We start from the raw sequence: 18,262 nt of genomic DNA, 5'->3' as shown, positions 1-18,262 counted from the left end.
CTCACAAGAATTGTCCAATAAATACACATTTATCTCCCATGCTAGGGAGTTTGTTTGGCACCCTACTAGTTATTTTGATATTTGCTTTAGTAAGAATAAGTTAGTAAATATAAATTTATCTTTGCACACTAACCAAAGATCTATAATCATTGTTAGAAACATTGTTAAAAACAATTGTATAGACATAAGAATGTGAGTGGTTAGTATGAATACATAATAACCTCTAAGTAGGCCCTCAAATTTTTAAAACATTTCTGCCATAAGTTATTTTATTGTAAATTTACCTTTTCAATTTGTTGGATAAAGCAAAGGGAAAATCTGATTTTGGAAACATATTTTTCACAATATACGTATTCTGAAAAGATGGATATGACATTGTATTTTAGACTGACTAAAGGAATCCCAAAGCTAATTCTTTAATAAAATTAATAAATGCAAGATAATTTTCTATCTTGTCTCATTCAACTGAGATTGCAAATGTCATATTTGCACCAAGTGAGGTCAGCCTTGACCCAGAAAAAAGAAGACATCAATAAAGGGTGGATGAGACAATTGAACTGCTTTCACCAGACTACCCTTGGGCTCTGTATTAAACTCAGTCCTTGCTTTTAGTGGCTGAATCAGATTCTTGGTCTGAAATGTTATATTTCTTCTTCTCTCTCGTTCTCAACACACACACACACACACACACACACTCACGTTTACATACAGAGTATTACAGGAAATGGCAGGCAGCTTCTGTCTTCCAACATAATTAATCATAGATTTTGCAAATAGAAAAGCATTGTGTATATAATACACATTTATCCTGGTATCACTGCCTTTGCTGAATTTGATCATTTTTATTACTATTATTATTACCATTCATCATCTGCTCCTAGTTTTGCCTTAAATTCTTTCAAAATTATTGAGAAATGAGGTTTCTGTCATTGTGTAGATAATCATCACCATAGCATAGCAGTCTGAATCATTTCATGTGAAGGGTGGATTTCAGGTGAGACGTACAGAGCTGACTCCTTTGACCTTCACGTAAATCCAAGTTGAATTCTCTTTGATATGAGAACAGGATTAGTATACTCTTGGCCGAAGAAATTCCCATTGTTGACCTAGAGTCTATGGTTCTCTGTCAGGTCTCACTATGTAATGGGCAGGTCTGTTATTGATCACAAGTTAGGATATGTCTAATTTAATCTCTTACTGGTGTGTGTAGTATTTGATTTGCCTTATGTACTGTACTATTTTTTTTTTACTTATGAACTATTGACTGAGTCTGTTTCTCTTGCATCTGTCTCTTCCCTACTAAACCACTCTCTCTACCATAGATCAGACCTCATCTATCTTCCTCTAGAATAGGGCGCCTAACTAGTTGCATTATTTTTAGCTTCATTGCTTAATAATAAATCTTCCATAGTGTCCATGGATGAATGCTAATGGAATGAATAAGTTAATTCATATGGCTGTAAATACTCTTGGTTGGGGTGTGTTTGGGTGCCGTACTTATAGGATTCTAATATAACATTTAGCTCATCCAAGCACAAATCCATTTATTCAGAATGAATTTGGTAAAGAGGAAATTTTACCTCATTTTTCCAACTCTAAATGTCAAACCCTTGACTCTGCTACACACTCTTACCTCTGGGAATTCCTGGGAGTGTTGGTTTGTTGGTTTCTATGTGGGTTCTGAAATCAGTGCTTCACAAAATAAAAAAGGATTATCAGGAATGACTGAATCCACACTGAAATGAAAAACAGAAAAGCATTGTGTATGTAATACACACAATACTTAAGAGTCCAAGTCACTGTGCACTCTTAAAATACATTGAATGGACTAGAACCACGGACAACCCTTAACCATGCAACTAAGGAATAGTTTCTGGGATCATGTTTAGTGTGTCCAAATGATCTTATCTGGACCAGATTGGCTGCTTCCTACGTCTGAGCCATTGGGTGTGAATCAGGATTGGTTGTGCAATGCCATCTTTCGAATGCAAGCACTCTGTAGGAGACTGATCTGACGATGCCCATCTCCTGTGGTCCAGAGCAGGGCGCCATGGAGATCAGCATCCTCTCTGTGCACTGAGATGAGGAAAAGATTTTAGGTTCTTTTAGCTGTAAGAGCATCTTCTTGCTTTAAATATGAGTGAAAAAGAATCCCTCGTTGAACCAAAACATACTTTTCATGTGGCTCCACTGAACACCCCTAGGCAGGAGATGTGATTTGATCACACCCAGCAAAACTGTGTGGAGTATCCTAGCGGTGCCATTATTTAGATTTATGGTCAACACACCTTAATTAAAGCACACGATGTCTTGGCCTCTATAGTGAAGCTCGTGACATCCAAATAATATTCTCTTTGCTTTTCCTGAAGACATGGGTATCCCATGCCAAACTGACACCTTTTCCATGCCCCTCCCATTTTATTGCAAATACATCTCCCCCCCACCCCCCCGAGATAAAGACCAAGCAACAGGGCTAACATGCACATCGATATAGTTTAATTTTTGTTTTTTATATAGTCTATTTTTAACCCTCAACCAAGGGTATATTTTATTGATTTTAGTGAAAGGGGAAGAGAAAGGGGGAAAAATTGATATGAGAGAGAAAAATCCATTGGTTGCCTCCCAAACATACCCAAACCAAGGATCTAATGCACAACCTAGGTGAGTGCCCACAACCTTTTGGTGTATGGGACCATGCTCCAACCAACTGAACCATCTGACCAGGGCTACAATCTTTGTTTTATATTTATTTTGCCACCTATCTACTAACCCCAAACAATAGTCTCTGAAACACCCAAGAATTATTCTTGATATTTTCATTTTTTCTCACTCAGTCTCCCATCATCAAATGAATAATTAATTGTGATGAATTGAACTACTGAATTAAAAATATTCCCTTTCCTTCCTTACAGACATGGTACTAGTTCAGGCCTTTCTAATTTTGACATAGACTATTGAAATATTTTCCTTTCTAAGTTTGCGTCTTATATTACATCCTCTTTCATTTCCCCTCTGTTCAGTTGCTAGAATGATCTATTTAGAATATAAACCTTAAAACTTACAATGGCTTAGGCTATCACTTTGAATATCACATGAATAAAAGTATTATCAGAATTGTGCCCTATCATCTTTGTTATCTTCAAGCAGAAGTAGGATGTTAATAAGAAAATATTCATTATACAAAGTTTATTTACATAAAAAAAAAGTCATAGTATTATAGTCACTATGTATGGGCAGAATGTTAACTTCTGCTATGGAACTGCCAAACCCTTTAGCTTTTCTAATTCTCTCATATCATGACTTGGACCCTTATCCCTAGATATGCCATGATTTATTCATGGCTACATGTACTAGGCTGTGGGGTATAGCCTTCTCAACATTCAATATTTATGGTTGCTATAGATGACTACAGCTTTTCCAATGGTTCAGCAATCCATACTAATCACTGATATGTGATCATTTCCCCCCATATGTATGCAGTATTTGTAATGGAGGACAGGTATGTTTGGAGTAGCTGAGAACTGTTGAATGAAATTCATCAAGACACTGATGTTACTTCCCAGTGAAGTCATCTTTCAAATGAGACCCCTCTGCCTGCAGCATTCACAGAGGATATAGCTCTTGGTTAGTGGGTACACACTGCTGACACATGTGCCTCAGAAAAGAATACAAAGAACACCCACTGGGGGTCACCCAATACCCCTTATCATTTTATCTATACCACACATTAGTTCTGTGTTTATAAAAAGCAGTAAATTGAAATTAGAAGGAATTCCCATGTGTCAAAACCAATTAGCTGTTTAAAGAAAATTATCCTATAATGTGTAACCTTGGTCTATCTGGTATAAAATATTGTTCCCTAAGTTACATTGTGCTTGTGTTTCTGAAAGAAGCTAGCTCACGAAAATTCCATTGTTTGAAGTTTTACCTTATCAGTATATTAAGGTTCTAATTAAGCTAAAAATAATAAAGTTCTCAAATATTTCTACTTCCCTGGTGTTCTTCCCTTTTTAGAGTTCTCCTCATTCTTGTAATTGTTTGAGAAGTACAAAACTCTGCTCTTCCACCATCCTCAGAACTTTCCCATTGCTTTCAAAATTAACCTTTAATGTTGTGTCCATGATTAAATGAAAACAAACATCACTGGCATTTCCTGTTCCCTGACCTACGTTTCCAGCCCCACTGAGGTCAGCTCCCACAACAGCCTGTTCTTGCTGCAAAAGTTACTTCAAAATATAACCTTTGCTTTGTGGGGGGAGTGTTAACACAGTCATCATTAACTATTATTCTCTTGAGTCCAACAACCCATTAATTCTTGCACCTGCAGAATATACTAATAGCAGCTAACATGTCTAAACCTTTCCTCAGCGTCTGTCTCAAATTCAGAACCAATCAGCGAATGCATGAAACTCTCCATTTTCTTTGCTTATTTTCTTACGTATGGATCTATTGGAATGTATCTTTTCCATTCATTTCCCATAACAAATTTATTAATAAATTTGGTAGGGAATCCACTGGAGTATGTATTTTACCCAACTCCATTTAAAAATCACTGCCAAATCTTAAGCTTTTTTTTTGGTCAGTAATCATTTTATCCTTCCTTAGAGATACATAATTATGGCCATGTCTATTCATTGGTATTTCAAACCCCATCACTCTAATATATTCTCCTTTTTAAAATATATTTCTATTGATTTCAGAGAGGAAGAGAGAGGGAGAGATAGAAACATCAATGATGAGAGAGAATCATTGATTGGCTGCCTCCTGCACGCCCCCTACTGGGGATCGAGCCCGCAACCCTGGGCATGTGCCCTTGACCGGAATCGAATCTGGGACCCTTTGGTCCACAGGCCGACGCTCCACCCATTGAGCCAAACCAGCTAGGGCTCTAATATAACTTTTAATCAGTCCTTACTATTTTCTCTGATGAACTATAATCCAAGTGAAGGTTTGCACTACTAATTTGGGATCAAACTTTTTCAATAATATTTTTGCAAGGAAAAGAAAAACTAAAATTTCATTTCTTTAAAATAATTATTAACATTACAGCGTGCTGAAGTCGCTGTTATTCTAGTTTCTTATTGTTCAGGCTAAGTTCTTAGAGAAGAACCCAAGTCCTTCTGCCTTGTCTGATCAATCACACTCAACATACTGCCTGGGGCCATGGACAATGAAACCCAGACACTTGCGCAAGGAAAGCAGCCAAGTGCTGGGAGCAGATTGCTAGGGTTCCTGACTGGCATGGTGCTACTACCTCAGATGCCACCCCAGCCTGGGCCCATGGCCACTGCAGCCTGGAGAATGAATGTTCGTGCCACCACTGCACTTGCCCCCACAGACTCACCTCTTCGGGTTATTTCTTCCCTGTTGAAAGCCTGAGGCTGGAGCATAGGCTGAGCTAGATTATAGGGCCAGAGAAGGTGTGTGCCTGGCCTTTTCAGATTCTGTACTGGAATTGTTCAATAGAGTAGGCATTTCCATAGCAGGGAATTGCTCAGTCACAGGCATTGAGTTCAGACGATGCTGTGCTACCAAAGCAATGTGCACTGTACATTGACCTTGATGTAGGTGGTCGCCTTTGCTTCAGAGATATCTTTTTTTCCCCCCAATCACTCTAAGAGCTTGGTTCAGGGTCATAATTTAGGTTCCCAGTGAGCCTGTTGCCCTAATCCATTCTTCTTTCTTTTCCATGTCTTGGGTTCTTGGAAGCACTCAACTAGTAAATCACATTTTACCAAGTCTGAGGTCAGTGAGGGGTGGGGGATGGGGGGGGGAAGAAAGGCATATGTACTATTTGAAATTCCTTAAACAATAAAATTAAAAATAATAATAATAAAAGTTAGCTACATATTAAAAATATTTAGATGCTAAAATAAATCACTTGTTCCTGTTTAAAAAAAAGAGAGAGAAAGAAAAGCAAATGTGCAAGGTGACTGGATGGAGGGGTCATTTAAACACTGATGCTGTGGCCGTACTCGGTAGTGCACAAATGGAACCGGCCTGACAATCAGAGTTGGGGGGTGGGGTGGGGTCCAGGCTCTGTCACAAGCTCACTGTGTGGTCACTCCCCTCCTGTCTCTTCTGCAGGAAAATGCTGGGCTGGGGTGAGACGGCCTCCAGGCCCCCTGCACTCTCTGACATCTATGATTTTCCCGTCACAGTAACATTTGCTGTAGCAATGGGGCATGGTGCCTGGGATGATCGTGTGCTTTGTTCCCTCAATGGAGGCTGAGGCAACAGTTTTATTGGGCACAAGCTGAGCTGTGTCAGCACAATGGAGCTGATTGGCTGGGCCCCAAGAGCAGACCCCAGAGAGATATTGATTCTGACAGGCAAACAATTAAAGAGGGAAATTGGTGGCTTGTGGATAAGACATCTGTGTGCTTGTGATACCCGTGGCCCAGCCTTCAATGTAACACGTGGTTTAATTGGGATGGACAGAAATGCTCTTAAGGCCATTCTGAAGAGGAGCTGGAGAATGTCTGTGGAACTAGAAATATACACTGAAATTTTCAAATCTATTTTTATTTTTCAAGACTTCCAATAGTAGAAATGACTTTCTCTTTATATTTATCACTTCTGAAGCCAAGTAATATGTTGAAAAATGAGTCAAAATCTAATTTTAACGTTACATGAGTACACTGGAGGCTGAGAAGCATTTGACAAGCCCCACTCCCACTTTTCCCCAACACCCCCCCCCCAATGAGGTGTCCTGCCAGCATTTCCTTCTGCATTTCATCCTTTTGCTCTGTGCTTTTTCATATTTGTCTCCCTTAATATATTTCCATACCATTCTTACTCTTTCAGAATATGCATATTTCTATGATTTTGTCTATCACAGACTTTCATCGTGTCCGTGACTGAGGTGCGGGGGCGGGGGGGGTGGGAGGGCAGACCCCTCAGTGTCATAGAGGATGATGAAGTTCTGCAGTGGGTGTGTTCCAGCACCACAATCAGTCCCTGGTGCTCACCCTTGATGTGATTATGGGCACACTGTCTGGTGTATTTCAACCTACTTCCACCAGGCTCAAGAGTGCAGATGTCAGGACCCTCTAGCAAGCCTTCTTACCACACTTGTCTCTTTAGTATATGTACAGGGTGACCCCCCAAAATGTACACACACTTAACAGCTGATAGTTCAACTGATGTTTCTTTTCTTTCAGTTTTAACTCATTGGAATTAATAGTTATTCAAAATGTGTATACAGTTTTGGGGGACACCCTGTATTAGTTTGTTAGAGCTGCCATAACAACATACTATAGACTGTGTGGCTGAAACAATATATTTCCATTGTTTAATTCTGGAGGCTAGAAGTTCAAAAGATCAAGGTGCTGGCTGGTTTGGTGCCCGACTTATGGAAGGCCACCTTCTCGCTGTTTCCTCACCTGGTCTTTCCTTGTGTGTGCAGGTGGGGATGAGAGAACCCTTCCTCTTCTTATATTCACTAATTACTGAATCTTATCACCTCACCTTCATGACCTAACCTAGTCCTAATTACCATCCAAAGACCCATCTCCAAATCCTATCACATTAGGGGTTAGGGCTTCAACATAGGAATTTGGGGCAGTGAGAGGATGCAATTCCGTCTGTAAGAGTATAGTACAACACAAAAACAGTCTATTTCCCAAGTATAACCTCTTCAAGGCCTACCTCTTCATGCTCCTTTCTCATGACACAACAGAGAAAGCATAGACCTTCCTCACCTGCATGCATGAGTTCTCTATTCCTGTTCCTCCACCTCTAGCATCCTTAGCAAATTCAAGGCCAATCACTTCATTAGATCTCAATAAAAGCTGGTCATAGTGTCTGAACCAGAGAAGAATGTATTACATATTTTCCTCATTCTTGTATTTTTGCTATTACAGTTGTCCTTTTACTTCAATGTTCTTCTTTTTTTCTTTGTGGTGGAAGTAGAAATAACACAAAATTTACTATTTTCACCATTTTTAAGTGTACAGATACATGGCATTAAGTACATTCACATTGTTGTGCAACCATCACCACCATCCATCTCCAGATTTTTTCATCTTTCAAAATTGAACCTCTGTACCCATTAACAACTCCTCATTCTTCCCTCTCCCCCCACAGCCTTGCAATCAGCATTCTACTGTCTGCCTCTATGACTACTGTAGCACCTCATAGAATTGGAATCTATGATATGTGTCCTTTTGAAACAGAGTTAGTTTACTTAATAATGCCTTCAAAGTTCACCTATATGGTAGCATGTGTCAGAATTTCCTTCCTTTTTAAAACTGAATAAGATTCTATTATATGTAAGCATCAAATTTTGTTTATTTATTCATGGACACTTGGGCTCCTTCTTGGGATATTACATATAACACTTCTATGAACATGTATATCCAATCAAAATCCTTCTTAATAAAACAAATCCTTGGAATTCTGACACTGCTCTGAGGAAGAATGACATTGATTGCTTGGTCATTGCAAAAAGGAAATGTTGCCGAAACCGGTTTGGCTCAGTGGATAGAGCGTTGGCCTGCGGACTGAAAGGTCCCAGGTTCGATTCCGGTCAAGGGCATGTACCTTGGTTGCGGGCACATCCCCAGTGGGTGATGTGCAGGAGGCAGCTGATCGATGTTTCTCTCTCATCGATGTTTCTAACTCTCTATCTCTCTCCCTTCCTCTCTGTAAAAAATCAATAAAATATATTTTTTAAAAAAAGGAAATGTTGCAAGCTATCTGAATGGATATTTTGATTGTGTGTAACCTTTGACCTTAAGGATACCTGACACAATTCTAAAACGTTAACAACTTCGTAGTTCTTTCATAGCTGATTGTCTTCATTAAAGTCTTTTTTCTTCTGTATATGCAGATTAATTTCTTAAGCATTTGAAACATTTCAATTTACTTTGATGCTTAAGGATTTATAGTACAAACAAGAGTAAAAAAAATTACCTGGCATCAAATTTAACATAAAATGAAATATAAAAATAATTATGATGTTTTCTTAGATTAGATTTCAGGAGATATAAAAGTTCACTTATATTTTCTTTCCTGGTGCAACAGAGAAATGTTAGAATATAGAGAATCTTAAACTCTTAACATTTAGATCTGGAAGAGGTTTTAGAGACAATTTATTCCTATCCCTCTATTTCACAGTTTAACAAATCCAGAGAGCTTAGATGATTTCTTTCTTTTGTTCTATTCATTCATTCCTTCATTCATTACTTGTGTGTCAATGGTGTATGCGACAGTGTCTAATACTATAAAGCATACACAAATTGATTATAATTTTGTTCCGACCCTTAAGCAGGCTATCTTCTAGCAAGATGGAAACTCTGGGCATTGAAATTCAACAACGCTGAGTCACTGCTATGTTCAGGCCAGTGTGCTAAATATTGAAGAAGGCGCCAAGATGAGAAGGAAGGCACACCCACGCTGAGTGAATGCACAAGCCAGTGGTGGGACAAGATGTGAATATGCTGAACTGTTAGAAAGGGCCCACGGGGGACACTGGGCACAGTGGGGGCTTGAAGGAGGTGGGGGTCACATCCATCAGGGGAAAATAAGTGACTTCTTAGAGCTGGTACTGCGGCAGGCCTCAGAGTACATGGATGAGCTGAAGAGGCAGAGGTGAGAGAATTGAGGAAGAACACAAGAGAGGAAGGCAGGAAAGGCTGAGGCTTTGCGGGGGCTCAGGGAAGGAGTGGAGGAGGTTTTAAGGGACAGCCTCCCTCGTGGGCTCTCTCATTAAGCTGTAGAGATAGAGGGACCAGTTCTAGTCCTGGTTAAACCTCAGGATCCTCATTTATAAAACCACAATATGACAGTCCCTGCCAACTAGGGTTATTGCGGAGATCAGAGGAGCAATGCTTCACAGTGTCTGGAACACAGAAACGCTCCCTAAATGTCAGCCATGGTAATGACTTTCGTATTGCAAAGAGCATTTTGATGTCAGTTGAAGTAAATGGAATTGAATATAATTAATTCAATTGAAAATGGATAGTCATTAGAGGATTTTGTACAAAGGAATGATATATTAATAAATACATTGTTAAAAATTAATCTGTCAGAGTTCTCTAAGAACAGGCAGAATGAAAAAAAGCAGGAGATAGAATATATATTGGCGGTAATGCAATAGCCCAGGGGAGAAGTAAGTAACAAGAGCCTCTTTATGTCTGTTGGAGTAGCAGTAATAACCAATCCATTATATTGATGTTAAGGGAGTAAAATTGGCAGAGGGGGAGGAGGAGGATAATGCCACTGATGGGGGGACAGTGGAATGGAAGGGAGAATCAAAGATGAACACTTAGCACCTAGGTTACAGCTGAGAGGGACATTGAAAGACAAACTGGAGTTCAAGGGGAGGATATTTTTGGTTGTACATATGTTGAATCAAAGAGACCAGCTAGGATGTCCAAGACACAGCCCACAGTGGAGCTGAGTGCTAGGTTTGGGCTCAGCAAGGTGATGCCCCAGGAGCAGGAACTGAACTTCATAAAATCACAAGGGAATTTGAAAGAACAGCAGATGGGAAGCATGAAGACTGGGTTTGAAATGATTTCTAATGGGTGAATGGTGAGGCATTGGAAGTGATCTTTAAAAAGGAAGTTAAGTAGGATGGTAGAGAGCAGGACACTGTTGCATTTTCTCTATTTTAACATGTTTTTCAAAATAGAGCAGGTGCAGACAGAGAGGAATGGATGGAAAATTATTTCCAGAAAGAAAAATGGCGAGAGCAAGGTCCTAGGGGAGGTGATTAAGATGCAAAGCCTAGACTCAAGGGGTTAGCAGCTTTCTGTGTTAAGGGTTGGGTGGTGGAGCCATGTGACTCCCTGTTATGCTGGTTGGAAGGGAGACAGGAGGCTGCTCGGACCAGGCTGTGTGAAGAGGAGCCTTGAAGCATCATCAGGGTTCTAGTTCACTGTGACTAATGGGGAAGGGAGTTCCCGAGCATGTGTGAACAGTTCTAAGGAATCAGGAAAAAAGCAGTGAAACATAATCCAGGAGGGAGAACACTGTATTAGTTTCCTGTGGATGCTGTAACAATTACCATAAATGAGATTACTTAAAGCAACAGCAATTTATTCCCCCAGTTTTGGAGGCCAGGAGTCTGAAATCAAGGTGTCATCAGGGCCACACTCCCTCTGGATGGCTGTAAGGGGAAATCCATTCATTGCCTCTTCCAGCTTCTGGTGCTGTGAGCATTCTTTGGCTTGTGGCTGCATCATTCTAGTCTCTACCTTCATCTTCATGTCATTTTCTCCCCTGTGTGTCTATTTCTAATCTCCCTCTGCCTCTCTCTCTTATAAGAATACATATGATTGTATTCAGGACCCTCCCATATAATCCAGAATAATCATATCTGCAAAGACCCTTTTTCCAAATAAGGTAACACTCACGGTTAATTAATTCTGGGAATTGGTAGGTGGACATATCTCTGGGAACCATTACCAGCCGAGCACAAATACTTTACAGGACATGACAAATGCAGTGAGAGTTCTAAATAAACAAATTAGGACAAGCAATATGTTGGATGCCAGAGGAGAGAAATCTAGAATGGCAGGTTTCTTACAGTGTGTGCCTATCAGAATTGTAACAAAAATGTCTAACAATGCAATGTGTACATGTATGTTACTGTGTGACTCAGCCATGATAACTCAGTAAGACAAAAAAAAAATAAAATAAAATACACCTCTTTCTACCTAATAACACCTTAAGGATAAAAATTTTGAGATACAAAAGTACAAATTTGTAATTGGATTATTTGTTATTAAGAAGGTCAGAGGTCACATCTTCTTACTAACCCTCCAGAAAATATGAAATGAAATGATGCCAACGTCTCTCCAGGTTAGGGTACTCTGTGTGAGAATAACCTGTTTTACTTAGGTTACAGAAGCTTGTTTTGCTAAAATACCAAAAATAGCGTATTTCAAGTCACTTGCAAGAAAAATATTTGTAGGAACTACAAAGTCTCTGGTCCACAAACCTGCTCACCGCATCGCAGGAACTTACAGTGGCCAGCTCTCCAATAATGCAGGCCTCAGTCCGGGACAGCCCTCCAGTTGTGATTTCCCCTTCCTGAAGCCAGGTTGTGGTTCTTAATTAAACAGTGTTCAACCCTTTAAACAGCCAACTCTTTATAACAGTCTTAGAACTGTGTAAAGAGGGAAGTGTGTAATTTTGTTTGCTCAAAGACTTCCTCCATACACAGAGCACCTTCTCTTCTACCCTGTCCCGCTCACAGAGGGAAATGTATTTTTTCCTCATCCCTTGGCCTGTGAGTGTATATGTAGGTGAGTACATCCACGTTCTCACTCAACAACCACGCTTTGTTACATGGACTCCATCCCTCGCTCCTGGAATGCCTTCTCCTGCTTCCCACCCGATGGACAGCTGTCCAGGCTTTGCTAATGCAACTCCTGTGCACCCGCAAAGCCGGCGCTCACCTCTCAAGCAGCCCCTTCTATCTCCAGGTGAGCTGGATGGTTCTTCCTCTGACTGAGCTGAAATCTGTTTTTCTGTCGTTTCCAATCATTTGGTCAAAGTTAGACCATTGGGAGCTCACCGAACAATAAGCAACTCTCTTTCAAAGCCCAGCTCATCAAATGCTTGATGTCCCTTCTTGCCACATAGCTGGCTCCAGGCTAAATGACCCAGATCTTTTCAATCAGCCTTCACACCTCCTAAGTCCCAGTCCTCTCATCATGCTGTTTGCTTTTGTTGTTAGTGATGTTCTAAATCCCTTTTCACGCGTCCTTCTCCACACCGCATCCCGTGTCCCAGATTTGGCCTGAGCAGAGAGGATGGCGGAGCAGAACCAGACCACATCACAGTAACAGCATGTGTCTCTCCACAGCCAAAAATACCAGAGGCTTTCTGACGCCGCCTCACGTTTTCTTTACGGAACAGTGTCTAGCAGGGACTTTAAACGCCTTGGACAGAGTCCTGGAATAATTGGCCTCAATGCTTTCACAGTAAATTCATAATTTTCCATCTTTGCCCATGGACTTGCTGTGTCTACTTGTTACATATTGTATTTGTTTGTAAATACTTGTGTTTACCAGGTCGACATGTGGTTTGCCACAGTCACTTGTAAGAGCAGACATGGCTAATGGCATGGGTTTTCTCAGAACTTTTAAGCGGGAACAAGTTGAGGATGCTGCCTTTTGGTACTTGTATGTTACAATAGAGAGTTTTAAAATCACACATCATTGACTTTATAGAAACTTATACGAATAAGACCAAATTCTTTTTCTCTGAAAAGATATCCCCCAAGTGTATGATGGAAAGTGGAGTGGGGGTGTGTGTGAAGCACGATTTGGCATTTAACAGACTCGCTTTTTTCTCTCTACAGAGATGCCAATGATATTTCTACAGCAATCTTAAACAGAGTCAAGGATTTAAGTCCATTTCTATATTAGTATATATTTTATTCTTTTTAAACATTTTGAAGAGCGTGATGAGAAATTATAAAAATAACGAGTTGGTTTTTTTCATTTCAGTTTATATATGGCGATATAGATGGTAGACCTAAAGAGATCTTGAAGTTAACCATGAAAGGCTACTTTTGAGCTATAATTGGCTGTGGTCCTATCCCACCAAGCCAATGGGTCTATAAGCATGGAAGTGGTCTGGGTGAAGATGTGGCCCCTGAGCTATGGTGGGTGGCCCTAGTGGGTGGCACTGTGCCTTCACTCTGGTCTCAGCCCTCTCTGAAATGCTCGTTTATTCAGCAGCAGGTGCCCTGGGCCATGTCTTATCTTTCTGAGGCAGGAGTGAAAGTCTACCTCACTCTCAGGTTATGTAGTTAATATGACAGCATTGTGCCCCTCCCCAGCATCCCATCTGAAGACTACAAACCCAAACTACATCCCAGCTTAAACCTTAATGGCTTTCAAGAAGAAGCCTGGAAACTGGTTCTGATCGTCTATAAATTCCGTTTTGCCAAACAGCACCTTCTCCTTTTCTAGGAACTTTGCTTGAATGCGTGAGGGTTTTGTCCTTCTTCCTTTTGCTACCATTCCCAAGCTAATGCTCACATCAAGAACAGAGGGTAGGTTGATCTATCAGTGTAGTCCAGTAATGGCAAACCTATGACACGCGTGTCAGAGGTGACACACGAACTCATTTTTTTGGTTGATTTTTCTTCGTTAAATGGCATTTAAATATATAAAATAAATATCAAAAATATAAGCCTTTGTTTTACTATGGTTGCAAATATCAAAAAATTTCTATATGTGACATGGCACCAGAGTTAAGTTAGGGTTTTTCAAAATACTGACACACCGAGCTCAAAAGGTTCGCCATCACTGGTGTAGTCAGTACTACCAGTAGAGTTACCTAACTTCTTCTGTAGGGAAAGCAGCAGCATGGCTAGAACTTTATTACTAACACTAGAGGCCCAGTGCATGAAATTAATGCACTGGGGGGGAGGGGGTCTCTCAGCCTGGCCTACACCCTCTCGCAGTCTGGGACTCCTCAGGGATGTCTGCCTGCCAGCTTAGGCCCGATCCCAGCAGTCAGACATCCATCTCACAGTCTGGGGCTCTCATATCTGGGACCCCTTGCTCCTTACTGCTCGCCTACAGTGGAGATGGGAGAGGCTCCCGCCACTGTCGCTGCGCTTGCCAGCCATGAGCCCAGCATCTGGTGAGTGGCACTCTCCATGTGGGAGTGCACTGACCACCAGGGGACAGCTCCTGAGTTGAGTGTCTGCTCCCTAGTGGTCAGTGTGTGTCATAGTGACCGGTTATTCCGGGTTGTTCCACTGTTCGGTCGATTTGCGTACTAGGGTTTTATTATATAGGATTGTTGTATTAAATATGTAACGATTTCTCCCAAGGACTGAGAAAGAATTATGTTAATACAATAAGAGAACTACCTAAGGAACTTCTTATTATATGAGCATTCCAGGAACACAGTGACTTCCTAAAAGACTAAATTGTTAGGAGCCTCTTTGAGTCAAGTCTGTGTTTGAAAGTAAAGAAATTGAGAGATCATGTGGGAAGTGGGTCCTGTCCCGGGGAAAGTGTTTCTAGATGAGTCTCCTATCATCTACCTGCTCAGCTCATGGACTGACACCAAGAAGGAGGCTGGTTCAACTCCCCAGTGAAATCAAATTATCCTACCCTACTGGGCCCTGAGTGCCACCCTGTGCTCCTTTTTCCTGATCTTATGAATCCTTTCCCTTGTTTTGGGCCTTTATTTTTGAGATTTTAACAAAATGTAGTAACTTTTGTTTTACTAAAAAATAGCACATAGCAAAAAATAGTACGAGTTCATTTTAAACAACAAGGAATACAGAAATATATAAAGGAGAATGCAAAATGCCACCCAAAGTCCCATCACCCTGATATGTAACTACCATTAATGCTAATTGATAAATATTAATAATTATCTCTCTAGAAGGACATCCAGATAGAAAAGATAAATGGGAACAATTTCCATCTGTAGGCACTATAAGCAGGTTAATTTAGTTTTTAAAGTCAGATTTATTGAGGAATAAGTTACATTCAGTAAAATTCATCTCTTTTAGATATACAGTCCTATGAGTTTGGACAAATACAGTTATATAAGCTCTACCACAATCAAGATATAGAATATTACTGTCACCCTGTAACATTCCCTCATGCCCCTTTCCTTCCCCCCAGCTCCTGGCTAAAACCGATCTGATTTCTGTCTCTCTAGTTTTGCTTTTTCCAGAAAGTCTTATAAATGGAATCATACAGGATGCAGTTTTTGTGCCTGATTTATTTCATTAGCATAATGCTTTTGAGATTCTCCCATGACATCATATAAAACAACAGTTTCTTCATTCTTACTGCTGAATGATATTTCATTGTGCCAATGAAAATTTTAGAGCTTTTCAGATGAGATTAATGAGTTTTTCCACATTCCTGCTTGCCCTTACTTGCTAACGTGGAGAAAACTTATTTTGAAAAAAATTAACTGACATACATGCAACTCTTGCATTTTCTTCATCATGAGAATCAGTTGGTTTTTCTACATAGAAAATACTATCACCAGCAAGAAGAGGGAGCTTGGTCTTTTCTTTTTCAATGCTTATGCAAATTACTTTATACCTTAGTCATATATACTAAAACCCATCGGGGTAATAATAGTAAGAAATGTTGTTGTCTAGTTCTTGATTTTAATTGAAAATATTTTAATGTCATACCTCTTTGGATAATGTTTATTTTTAGTTTTTGGTAAAGAGTTTCTATATTTGTCTGTCTCCATTTATTTATATTTTTAATGAGCAATGATTGCTGAATTCTGCCTTGTCAGTATATGTTTGTCCCTTTTTTTTCCATTTTATGAGTTTAGGATAGATAGTTGTATTTTTAATGATCAAGTCAAATATATGTGATGCTAATTCTTGGTTTACACCAAATAGAGAACAATAACGTTTAATATGGCTTATAAATGCATTCAAACTGTTATGTAACCAGTAATTCCCTGAGAAAAGCAACTTATTAAACAAATCTTTTCTTGTTGTTTTTCTGCTTATCTTAGCTTCTTTATAAAAAAAGATAACCTTTAGGGTTTTTTTAATCAGCTTTTACTTTTCTATCTAATGTGTTTAACAGATTGCAGATTGTAGTAATAGGTTTTATCTCTCTGGCCCTTTCATGGATGGTTAATATATGACATTATTATGGCTGCTGTTGATTTGTGCCCCCAGGAAGCCATTTTTAAAGGAAATATCATTATGCTTTTATTCTTCATGATCCAGAGGTCATTACAGATAATTTTATTCTTTTATTGAAGCAGATCTCTGACTTATGGCCTCCTTATAAAAAAAATTGCATTTCAAAATCCTGAGCTACAACCATGACTACAAAGAATTAACCAATTAAAAAGATACCTTGTTATTTTAACCTCACCAGCGCATTTTGTGCATTTTGCGATTCCTAAAGTTAGATTTGGGGGAACATGAACTATCATTTGGTAACACTCTAGTTTGTCCAGTACAAACCTGTGTCTGTCATTGCAGCATCCCATTGGGTTTAGCATTTGTCCCAGGATTTTAAATTTAACTAAATTAGTATTATTGCCGTTGTTAACATAAAATGTGTTAGCATTTACATTGCAATAAGGTTTGTTAACACTTGCATTGAAATAAGCCAATAGCATTTAGATCTCTGCTTTATTCTCCCAGGCTCTTCCATGGTCTGGTCTATTAATGTGTGAGACACATGAGCAGAGAAAGAAGGCGTATTTAGAACGGCTAAACCTGAAAGCTGACCAGTGATGCCTCTGCTCTCTCAGAAAAATTTTGGACATATTAAAGCCAACCCTTTCTTCTCACCTATGGACTGAAGGGTACTCATTGAAGGAGGTGTACAAACAAGAGACATGAGCGTTGAGGGGCAGCTAACTCCTCCCAGTTTCCATGAAGTATAAACCGGTAAACCCCTTTGTGAGTGTGAGAGCATTGTACCAGTGAAGATCAATGTTGAAAATGTATAACATGTTTAAACCTTAAAGTAAGAGTGATTGCAATTTTTCTAGGATTCTGTCATACCTAAGTACTTTACAGCCAAACCAAAAGTTGTACGAAGCACAAAATACAGAGGAGACTTGTTTTGTCATGGGTTAAAACGGAAAAGAATAGAAATGACCACCAGGGGTTGGGAGGTCGTTGATTAAAGTAGAGCATTTCCATATTATGACATATGATGCAACTTTTCAAAACAAGAAGATACATTTGTATATACTGAGGTTGAAAAAATGTCTTGAAAGCCATGTTCTTAAATGAAAAAAGACAAGGCAAAGGACGATATAGACTCTAGGATGCCATTTGTGATCAGTAAAGTCACACCTGCATCCATATGTCAATGTGTAGTCACATACGTGTGTGAGCGTGCAGCTGAGAAATTCCCGGAAGGTGCAGGCACACTGCTCATAGCGTTTGCCTCTGGAAAGGGGAGTTGAAGATTAGGGCTAAGAGGATGACTTTCATATTTATTCTCCTTGTATCTGTATTGTTTGCAAGATTAACAGAGACCCAAATGTGTATAATTTTTTTTAACTAAACATGGAAAAAAGAAAAGCCCCTCTCGCCCAGCGGGAGTGGCTCAGATGGTTCAGTGTCATCCTGGGCACCAAAAAGTTGCCAATTTGATTCCCAGTCAGGACACATGGACACATGCCTGGGTTTAAGGTTCCATTTCCTGCTGGGATGAGTATGGGAGGAAACCATTAATGTTCTCTCTCACATCAATGTTTCTCTCTCTCCCTCTCTCTCTCTCTCTCTCTCTCTCTCTCTCTCTCTCTCTCTCTCTCTCTCTCCCCC

Source organism: Myotis myotis, unplaced genomic scaffold, assembly GCF_014108235.1.
Source record: "Myotis myotis isolate mMyoMyo1 unplaced genomic scaffold, mMyoMyo1.p scaffold_m19_p_3, whole genome shotgun sequence".
Taxonomy (NCBI): Eukaryota; Metazoa; Chordata; class Mammalia; order Chiroptera; family Vespertilionidae; genus Myotis; species Myotis myotis.
Note: the sequence above shows the minus strand (reverse complement) of the source record.